At 30.4% G+C, this 12,306-nt stretch overlaps 1 protein-coding gene across 1 annotated transcript in view; it reads right to left on the reverse strand.

The window, feature by feature from the left end:
* The window catches only part of LOC134728292 (nitric oxide synthase-like protein), a 91,809-nt gene extending 82,017 nt beyond the window's left edge, over nt 1–9,792 (reverse strand). Inside the window, exon 1 of the mRNA XM_063592845.1 lies at nt 9,717–9,792. The gene's annotated coding sequence lies outside the window, so the exon portion shown is untranslated. The remainder of the gene's footprint in view (nt 1–9,716) is intronic.
* Nucleotides 9,793–12,306: the final 2,514 nt, after the last annotated feature.

A 12,306-nucleotide genomic window follows, 5' to 3' on the forward strand; every position in this document is an offset into this window, starting at 1 on the left:
CGAATGAGACAATTCTCCATCTTAGTAAAAAAATCTAAAAGAAAAATGAAGTCCTGACCAACATTATATATTTGTACGAGAGTAAATATACCAGTTCTATGACAAAATTGTCTTTCTTAAGATATTTTTTTTTAAAACTTCCGTTCATGCTTTCTGTGGATCTATTTCTATTGGCAATACAGATGTTCTGTTATGAATGTCTATATTTCCATGCAGGGAACTAAGACTTGGTTCTTTGATTTCCGGTAAGTCAGTTTAACAACACATTCAGTATTCATATTCATTATAAACTATTTATTGGTGAGGTTCAAACAGTTTTTAAGTTTATATTTTTTTTGTTATAAAAATCAAATTTCCCGCCATGAATTTAATAAAGACGCACACTTTACCTTTCATCCCTCTCTTTTCTCTCCATTTATGAAATAAATCGCAGTGGATGCTTTTTGATAATTTTTCAGTCCAAGCTTTATTAAGTGTATCGTTTTGAGCGTTTTTTCGGCTTTATTATGTTAATACTTACTCGATGGCATAGTTTTAAGCTGTTTTTGTAAACTACATTTTACATAGAGACAGCTTTTCACCAAAATGTAAGCACCACGATTAAATTTATGAATAGAAATGTGTAGAAGGAAACTGCATGATAATATTTCAAATGCACTTTGACCTATTATTGTAAACTTTTTATAAATTGTGACTTGGTTGGAGAGTTGTTTCATTGGCACTCCTACCATATTTTTTATTTATGTATAATTAGGAAAGAGAATAGTTTTTTACGTATTTTGTTCTAAATATTAATCTAAAATCTAAACATAATAACGGTGATGCCTTAGGACGAACAAATCCCCCCTTATAATTTTTTTCCCGAGGGCATCGTCTGAGGACCTGGAAAATGAATGCTGTAGGTAAATGTAATTTTTTATATTCCCACTTGCTTTTTATAATTAAAATAGTATCTAATAACAAATTATAATAAATAAAAAATGTTGATCATACAACTGATATCAACATTGATTTCAGTGTGTAAAAAGCGTTTAAATGGTGTGTAAACCTCGCGAGAAGTCCAGTAGGGAATACGATGTTTTGTTCAATGTCGCAGTGAAATAAAATAGTTCATCAATATTTATCAGTGTTTGGTATTGTATATTAAAAAATCATTGCAATTTTATCTAGATATTTTCAATTTCTTTTCAGACAATTCATTTAGTATCGATTAGCGCAGTTGAAAAATAGCAAATTAAAACTCTCTGGAATTTTGACAATGAAATTAACTGGCTGAAGTATAGTGTTTAAAAAGTACTGAATTCAAAACAGTGAGATATGGAATAATGTGTGTTTATATCAATCCAAATATCGTAATGTCAAAACAGCAATTTTTCAAGTTGTGGCGACTTCATCTTTTTAATCGTAAAGTCGTCATTTTCATCTAAAATTTTATCAAAGTTCGACTAAAATAACTTAAAAAGGATCTTTGTTTATTAGGATTTTGTTTTGTTTACAAAATAACTAACATAAAAGTCACGACAGGCGATTGGTTTATCGAAAGGCACTCACATGATGGTCACATCTCTCAATTAGAAATGTCATAATTTTATGTATGACAAATATATATTAAAAAGAAAAAACATTGATTTTCAAACAGTCATGCAGGAAAAAATTGATGTTGATTTTATAATTATTTTTTTTAAATCAACATTTGGATTAGTATTATTAAAAGGAGTATTGGCGTTTACATCACAACATACAGCAAACAAACGATATAAAATGTCAAGAAACAGAGGTCTATTCAACATGTCGAGGTCTTAATAGGCTGGTTCTCTCCCTTGCAACATACGGGTATCTCAGCTGTTACCTATGTTGTCCTATCTGTCAGAGCAAAACAGATAAAGGACAGAGAACCAGTCTAAGCTCTAAATTGCCCCCTTGTCTTTAAAATAAAACTATCAAGTATGCCTCACTTTGATTGAAGTAATATTTTCTAGTAATCATAAGACAGGTGTCAATTTGTGTGATAAAGACACGTTCTGGAACAGCTGCTTTTACTTTCGTTTATCTGTAAATTATTTGTTCAACTTCTATTTTACAGAAAATCGACCTATGGGTCACCTTAATGTGAGATTCTGAAATTTGTAGTCAATCAGTTTTATAAGTATTTACAAGTTCTACGTATCAACTTTTGAAAAAGGTAGTGATCAACTAGATACAACGACATGTACAATTCTAGAAATGCTTTATTGAGTACTAAAATACTTTGTGGTACAACCTTCTCATATATATACAATGCTTATAAATGTTGTAAGATATAAAATTGAAAATGGAAATGGGGATTGTGTCAAAGAGACAACAACCCGACCATAGAAAAAAACAACAGCAGAAGGTCACATACAGGTCTTTAATGTAGCGAGAAATTCCCGAAGATATATGTTTGTATGTTTGTGCATAACCAATGTTTATTGTCTTGGTATCAATCCTGTAATTTTGGATTTTAAACCAATGAAATATCTTATCTTATAGTACTGAAATAGACTTTTTGCACCTTTATGGATTTATGGATATATTTGAAGAAATATGTAGAGACAGTAATTTAACTACGCAAATGTAAAAAAAAAGCAGATGTGTGTCTATACAATATTTCAAGCTGAACACCGATGTTCAGACTAATTTTTTATATATCCTTGATACGTACATAACATGTCACTAAACATTTAAGAAACCAGACATCACATTTAAATAGTATATGTTCACAAAAGCTGTCGTTGAATACCGATCGTTGAATGCACGAGCTATAAGTACATATGTTCGCAATTGCAAATAAATTATTAGCATTGCATATGTTAAAAGTGCTTATGACTACGACCATAAAACAAAGAACTCATTGCTAAAAATTATGCCTTTAGCCATATGCATTGGTGGAATGCAAATAAAATGTAAATAAAGAAGAAATTACCTTTGAAACTGCATTTCATTGAAATCTCCTACTTATGTCCATGTATGAATTACTGATTTCTATGATTCGCACTTTTGAGGTTCTTAAAAATCATTTTTAAAATAATTTTTAAATTGAGAGAAAACTTGATCTGTGTACCTCTTATTCTAGTCATTTAATCAAAATCAATTAACTGTGTAAAGGATAATAAGCCATGTTTACTGACACAGATGTTAGAAATGTATTAACAACATGTTATATGTTTATATTTATACTTTATAATAATTTGTTTGTTTATGGAGTCAAATATAGAGATTTGTTTGTTTGTTTATTGCTTTATAAATGTCTACTAGATATCCTATAGCATAATGGTAGCATAGAAAGGGGAAAGTAACTAACTTTAAGTTTCAGTAATATAGGAACATTAAAAATATACAGCATGTATAAAAATCTATCCATTTGTTTAGACTGAATTTGTGGTCATGCATCAATTATATTAGAATCAAATTCCATCTCAATAAATTAGATGGGAGAAACAAAGAACTATCCTTTTGTTAAGTCTGAATTTAAGGTCATGCATCAATTATGTTTGAATCAAATTTCATTTCAATAAATCAGATGAGAGAAACGCTCCGTAAGAACATTTTTGCATATGTTTCAGTAAAATCTTTGCTGATACGGGTGTTTATTTGTCAGTATACTAATTTGATGTTCATGGCAAATCTTCGATAATAAATTCTTTTCAAAATATTTATTCAATGGCAGTCGATGCGATCTGCAGCTTTAAATATGTATAAACACATGTTTATTGTTGAAGGTCGCATGTTGACCTCAATATGTCTTTTGGCGTTTTGTGTCGTTGGTTGCTGTCCTATAAAAATAGTTCCCATATTGTTCAGGTTTAAAACAATTTGCCAGTTTGTTTACTTGTATAGGTCATAAGACCTTTTGTGTTGACCTTTAGCATGCTTCCGTTGTATAGTTGGTGTGCTGTCTGGTTGATATACCAAGTATCTACTGTTATATGTTTATACTCTATATTGAGACCATGTGATGGCTTTATGTAGTTATTGGTATACCCTATATAATAAGGATGCTATGACGTTTGTATACAAATATAACTCTTCACTGTGATATCCATGCAAACTCTGGATTAATTAATTATTTTAAAAAATCTCAAGCACTGAGTGTAATTGTAATACTAACATAAAGTGGCGGATCAAGAAATGTTCATAAGTGGGGACCCACTGACTGTGGAAGAGGGGGCTTGCTCCGGTCATGTTTCGGTGATTCATTATATAATAAACCATTTTTTCCAAGGCCCCCTGACCCCTCCCCCTAAATCCTCTTCTAAAATTTACAGCAGATATAATACTTATATACACAAATGTTTCTGAATACAGTTGTGATGAAGAGCCTCATCTCTTTAGTAAATAAATACGTCTTGTACTGTATGTAACATATGTTATTTTTTTAAGTAATGCGAACGTAAGTAAGAACACGGGCAATTATAGTTTTTATTTTCTCCGTGGTAATATTTTCCAGCTTAAAACATTATAAACCTGGTATTGACAAATGCTAATATAAGATTTTTAACATAAGAAAGACATAAAATTTGCATAATCAAAGTAATACAGTCCACAGAGTGATCCACTAATACTTTAAAAATGGAGCATACGAACCGGAGTTAATGGTATAAATCGTTTAACATATCAAATCTTATAAAATAGGTGAAAGTTCTACTACAGATTTTACTCAATACTTTTATAAAGTTCCATTCAAATAAGAAAATCAGGTTAATTTTATGTACGTTGCAACGGAAACTACCGTATGTATGTCAATTGTCAACAGTTCTTTAGTAAATGCTCAATTACTACTGCTGAGTATATTTTGAAAAAAATCCATTTAAATCAGAAAATCAAGTTACATGTCGATTTTTAAAATTTTATGTAGGTTGCATTGGCAATTACGCTATTTATATAGATTCTCATTTGTGTCTCCAGTAAATTACTACAGAGTATATTGTTTCATTGATGCAAAGAAAGCAACACAAGATTAGCATTTTAAAAACCTACCTTTTTATGACGTGTGGATTCCAGCAACCAATCACATAATGGTTGTCACTTTAATCCAATTGATGAATGGTTTTATTACTCCAAAGAAAGTCTGAAACTACGTTATTTTTTTAGTTAGACAACTTATATATAGCTATCTCCAGCCGTCAACGTATGAATTTTCATAGTTACAAGTCATTTTTATCAACTTTTATTGTCCCAAGGTATGAGTTGACACTTACTGAATTTTAAAATATCTATCACTGCACAGCAGTATTTCCTATCAGTGACGCATGTAAAATCCGTTTCTAAATCATTTAAAATGTACAATGTTAAGTTCAATTTGATAATGAAAGAATTTCAATTCTAAAAAGCCATAAAAGAGATACGCCTTTTTAAGCGATTAAATTTGGATGACCCATTTGTTTGAACAGAACGACCCCTCCTTGTGTCTTATTTAACCATATATCAATCTTTAGTAAGTTTAAAATAACTACTTCTCCAGTATATTTTTGAGGACTGTTGACAATCAGATTTCACAGTACTATTATGCAAACACTCGACACTTTATGGGGCTCTGGAATGTTCATTTATTTATTAATACATTGTTTTAGTTATAAAATTTAAATTGTTAGTTTACACTTTATTTGCAATAGTTTTGATGATTTAAGTATACTCAATTTATCCAAAAAAAAGTATCTGTTAGTATATTCAGAAAAATTAACATTTAATAAACAATTAACATTGGGATTTAACTTGTGATATAATTTTGACTCTTCAATTTTCAGGTGTTTAAATACAAAATCGTATTTGAAAGTATATGCATTTTTTCTATTATCATTAAAGACATTGTGGTTAAATTGCTGTTGTTTTATATCCTAGAAACACGTGTAGAAAAGGGTACACCCTTTCTGTTTAGACCCAATTTGTTCCTCAAAAGATTACATGTTTAGCCTTAATTCAGTTATTATCTTTTGGTCTGGAGTGAAAATGGTATTTCAAAACACATGCTGTATTCGTGAATATTGTAATATTATATAATACGTGTTTTCTATTAATTGACCTTAAAGAACCAAAATCATTTACTATTTTTAAATGTATATGCTTACTGTAAATAAATCACAAAGGTTATATAAGGATATGTTCGTGAGCCTCAATATCTTTTAATCGAAGAACAGGTTCGTGAGTCGCAATATCTTTAAATCGAAGAACAGGTTCGTGAGCCATAATATCTTGTAATCGAAGAACAGGTTCGTGAGCCTCAATATCTTTTAATCGAAGAACAGGTTCGTGAGCCATAATATATTTTAATCGAAGAACAGGTTCGTGAGCCGCAATATCTTTTAATCGAAGAACAGGTTCGTGAGCCACAATATCTTTTAATTGAAGAACAGGTTCGTGAGCCATAATATCTCCTAATCGAAGAACAGGTTCGTGAGCCGCAATATCTTTTAATCGAAGAACAGGTTCGTGAGCCGCAATATCTTTTAATCGAAGAACAGGTTCGTGAGCCGCAATATCTTTTAATCAAAGAACAGGTTCGTGAGCCGCAATATCTTTTAATCGAAGAACAGGTTCGTGAGCCTCAATATCTTTTAATCAATAGGTCAAACATTTAGTTTGTCTTTCTGACGAAAATGTTAGAAAACATGTGTTTCATAATGAATTTGTATAATAAATCAAACTTGCGATGATTTATATAAAACCCGTGTGTATTTATATATGCATGTAATGCTATATTGATTTTGCATTTGAATAATTTATACGAAGATACACCAATGATACAACTTGTTATTTTGCCATTTGTTTATTTTTATTGTTGAATAAGTAATACTGTAAATATTATAAATGAAAGTCCTCTTAAAAATACTACGAGAGTATACGTGCAAGTAATATTTTTTATTGAATCGGAAATCTTTGGTTTTTATCTGGTAAATGACTAGTGAATATATCACTTGTGTTGTTTTTTGTATTTACAATAGTTTTCTGTCTTATTTGGTTTTATTATTGATCAAATAAGTGAGTTTACAAGTGCAAGAAAGTTGGTACCGTTAATTTTATTACAAGGAAATTAAGATAAAAATGCCAAACTGAAACAGCAACTCAGCTACTCTAATAGAATAAGAACATAAAAAGGTCAATGCACTTACTATTAGATGCGAAAGTCACATATCCATTTAAAACAGTATGGGGATATACCTCAATGAGACAGTAACTCTATGATAAAAATACATATTACTGCTCCTTAACAAAAAATTCACCTGGATGTCAACATACAGTCTTTCATAGAAAAGAGCGTGTATTATGTCAAGATCTAAAGCGCTAGATTCTAAAATTATCTTGTGTTTGATATAAAAAGGACTATGAAAGATCTGCAACTTTTAATATGAAGCAATATTCTTACAAAGCCTTCACTAAGACAAAAGAAATTATTTGATTTACTTTCAGGTATAGTGACAAAGTCCTGAAAAATATAACCTGCATTTCTAGGAGTACTTCCATCAAATCTATTCCGAAGTAATTTTACTGACATTTAGGATGCTACTGATATTAGAACGCATGGTTTATATTTTCTATTTTTACTAACAGAGGGACGATTTCATGCTGAATCTATGACAAAACTGACGAACTCAGTTTAATATTTCAACTTGTCATCTTATGGTAGTATACGCGTTAATATACGCGTATGAAATCATTATATACGCGTTAATAAACATTCGTTTGTCTTATTGTTTTAACCAATGAAAGCTGCGTTCTTAAACTGGTTTGCATGTGATTAAAGATGAGATCTTATTATATTTTAAATCTGACATTATTCCTTTTCAAAATTAAAAAGTGAATAGCATTTTTATTTGGTCCTGTCCTTGTCGAGGTCATATTACTGCAAGCTTTAAATAAAAAATTTCTATATTATTCCTATCTTTATGTATAAAATGCTTGAATCTGATTATATCTTAAATTTCAGAATTATTTTTTTTAGAAAATTAAAAGTAATTAGCAATTTCATCTGGTCCTGTCATTGTCGAGGTTGGTCATGTCAGTCAGCGATAGTCATGCCACGTTTAAACTTTCAATATTTTTTATAACATTTATGTTTCAAAATATGACATATGATTTTATTTTTCAAATCTGGGAGAATTCCTTTGAAAAATAAAAAAGTTATTAGCATTTTTATTTGGTCCTGTCATTCTCGATGTTGGTCCTGTCATTATCAGAATTGGTCATGTCACGTTTTCTAAAGTTTCTTACCAAAATTTTTTTAATTTTTTTTCTTAAATTTATTTATCAAATGATAAAATCTTATTATATTTCAAATTTGAGATCAATCCTTAAAGAAATGAAAAAGTTATTAGCATTTTTCATTTGGTCCTGTCATTCGGTCCTGTCATTCGGTCCAGTCATTAGTGTAACCCAATTGTCACATGCAAACCAGTTTAAGAACGCAGCTTTCATTGGTTAAAACAATAAGACAAACGAATGTTTATTAACGCGTATATAATGATTTCATACGCGTATATTAACACAAGACAGTCAAGGTCGTTAAACACTTCCATATATATATTAACACAAATAACGCGTATATTAACGCGTATATTAACGCGTATATTTATGCAAATAACGCGTATATTAACGCGTATATGATAAATAAATTGGAATAAAGTAAAAACGTGTTTATTTTAACAATATACGCGTATAAAACGATAATATACGCGTTGAAAACCACAATATACGCGTTGAAAACCACAATATACGCGTATATATACGCGTTGAAAATTATATACGCGTATATAATCGCGCAAATGACATGAACGGCCACTCATACATATCAGTCTTAATCCAAAATCGTGTGAAATATTTATGTCTCAATTAGTGCTTTGCGTACATGCGCATGTTAATCAATACGGACTATATTAAAATCATTATCATACTGGAAAAGTGTCAAACTCCGAAACAGCGGTTACGTCCTCTTTACTACGCTATGTTGACTTTAATGATAGTTTAGCGAAGCAACGTCACCACTGTTTCAGAGTTTGGAAAAGTGTTTGCATAATTCCTAGATACTACATCAACACTGATCATTTATGGCCACAAAAAAAGCTTTCATATATAGAGTTACATTGAATAGATTTTAACGTTTGTTTGTAACGCGCATGAGTAGGCATTGTCATAATAAATACCATTTAAGATGAACAAGCTACATTGGCACGATGTCAGCATACAAATACAACTTCGTAACTAAATACATGAACGCTGGATACACAAATACAGAGACACGCCTTATACACACAGCAATGTGAATTCACTCTCAGTAAAATGCTCATATGAGGGATAAGGTCACGTTCTCAAAAGACCAGACTGCGTAAATGGTAAACCACAATCTAAGACGTGGAAAACATGTCCTTAGATTGTGTAGACACAGCTATCCGATTTGTATTAGACGTGAACTAAAACTTGTGTATGTTATACTTTTTGCATTTTAAAATGTTTGATACATCGGAATATAAAAAGTACGCTTAATTAGCAAATGAATAACAAGAAGAATAAGATCAACTGCTTTTAGAATAAAACATTTAAAGCATAAAATATACTGATGGCTATATATGAACTAACTTGAATTGCAATTAGAAAACTCTGTTCATGGAATACTTTAAAATAAAAACTCCTTAGTATAATGAAGTATACAGAAATTAGACATCTGAAATCATTTAAGTAACATAAATACTAATTGATATACTCACGCCTATTCCAAGTTCCAGAAACTGCTACAACCAGACATACTACTGAGATGATAGAAAGCTTTATATTTCTCTAAATTTCACCTTAAGAGATTGGGTACAGATGTTTTATAGTCTTGATGGGGACATACAAACAAGGATATTAGTAAGGCCACGGGATGGATATTAATTTATATGAGTAGTTCGCGTCAGTCATGCGCAGATATACGATACTTGAGCACAATGATTGTGTTGTATGTTGTACAAAAAGACGAAATAATCGCAAAATAAGTACAACCTTCTATTATATTTTGTTCGGAAAGGGAAAAGTCAAATAAGAAGAAAAGAAATTATTTTTTGTCGAGAGTTCGGAGTGTCTCATAGTTATATTATACTTGAAAACAGCATAAAACAAAGATACCAGTCTTACGATTTTGTAAGTTAGACTCGCCTTATAAAAAAAAGAGTCACTTGTTCTCACAACTATTTTTAACAACAGCTCATCATAAAATTAGGCAGTACCTTAAATAAATAAGTTAAAGCAACATTTTTTCTACGGAAGCGTATTAGCGCTACACATTTTTTTTTCTTCCTCTATTTGCGTTATAACGCAAACCTTTCGGTTACAACGCAAACATTTCGATTTCAATTATTCGTTAAGTTTTGTATATATGTCCGTCAGTCATTCATTTCGGATGTGATTTACTAGTACAAAATGTAGATAAAAAAAGAAACATACATACAAGGCCAAATCATTATAATAAATATCCATAGGAATAATGGAATACTTGAAGTGCAATTATACATAAATTAAAACTGATTTGAGCATCAGAAAAGTATATAATTTAACAAGTAATAGATATAGTTTAGTATATAGTCATATTTAAATTGAAAGATAAAAAATAATGTCATACAATTGTGAAACCTCCAAGTCAAATAGACAAAATGATCTTTCTGCTTTAAAATGAATTATTTTAAAATAAGGAAACATTTTTTTTAAATCTCAGAATATGATCAAGATTCTTTGATAGAAAGTCATTGAATTTTCATTTCAATATAATGTAGTATTTTTAAGGTGTTTGGGTAGCAATGTGAATAGAGAAAACATAATTTTATTAATAAAACATCTTCATTCTATACATTTATTGCCAAAGGGTAGCTTGTTGGAATCTAACCTACTTTATACATTTCTCAAACGAGAGCTTACTTTGGAAGTATATTTATATTCGGTTATAGCTATATTAGCAGGGTCGATTTTTTTCTTAGGTAAATTTACTCAATTTTCTTTGTAATATATATACTAGTAGTAACATGTCGTTTTGGGGGACCTTTATAGTTTGTTGTTTTGTGTGAGCTAATGCTCCGTGTTGAAGACCGTAATTCGGCCTTTGATGGTTTACTTTTAAGAATAGTGACTTAGATGGAGAGTTTTCTTATTGGCACTCATACCACACCTTCTTATATTATTCTGCTCATTATTAGTTATTGATATGATCTAATTATTCAAGCATTTTACTTTGCAATGACTACAAAGGTCGTAAATTTTAACATATACAGCTTCCTCCATTAATAACTACTGTTTCCTTTGAATCTTAAATAAGAAATAAGATAAAACAAAGGTTTGCGTTATATAACGCAAACATAGGAAGAAAAATGAAAAAAAAAAATGTGTGGCGCTAATACGCTTCCGTCCTTTTTCATAACTTTTATTATTTTATTTTTTTCATTAGCGTGCAGTCGAAAAATTAGGACACTTAGTGAAGAAAAAAAATGAAACATGATTACTACGAAAAAGGATGTTATGTTAACGATTTACAAATATTGTATTTATATAGTTATAGCTAGATATAGGAAGATGTGGTGTGAGTGCCAATGAGACAACTCTCCATCCAAATAACAATTTAAAAAGTAAACCATTATAGGTTAAAGTACGGCCTTCAACACGGAGCCTTGGCTCACACCGAACCACAAGCTATAACGGGCCCCACAATTACTAGTGTAAAACCATTTAAACGGGAAAACCAACGGTCTAATCTATATAAACAAAACGAGAAACGAGAAACACGTATATATTACATAAACAAACGACAACTACTGTACATCAGATTCCTGACTTAAGACAGGTGCAAACATTTGCAGCGGGATTAAACGTTTTAATGGATCCAAACCTTTTCCCTTTTTCTGAAACAATAACATCACAACATAGAAAAACATACGATAAAATATCAATTGGCAGACTTAACTCAATCAAAAGACGTATGATTACACAATGAACGAATAAATTTGATCTACGATATCTGAATACAAATGCACAGTTAATTAAATATTAGAGACAAACATTCATGACCAAAAAGCTAACAAACAAATTCAAACACAGGACATCACTGAGAAATATTTATAGCTAGCCTGGTATAGTTAAGGTACCAGGCTTATAATGTGATACGCCGACGAGCATTTCGTCTACATAAAACTAATCAGTGACGCTAACATCAAAATAGTTAGAAAGCTAAACAAGTATAAAAATTGAAAGCATGCTTAAATAACAGAACAGTTATACACATATTAATGCATTATTAGTTTCGATTATATTAAAGTCATTTGAAACTTGAACTTA

The sequence above is a fragment of the Mytilus trossulus genome, chromosome 8 (assembly GCF_036588685.1).
Source record: "Mytilus trossulus isolate FHL-02 chromosome 8, PNRI_Mtr1.1.1.hap1, whole genome shotgun sequence".
Taxonomy (NCBI): Eukaryota; Metazoa; Mollusca; class Bivalvia; order Mytilida; family Mytilidae; genus Mytilus; species Mytilus trossulus.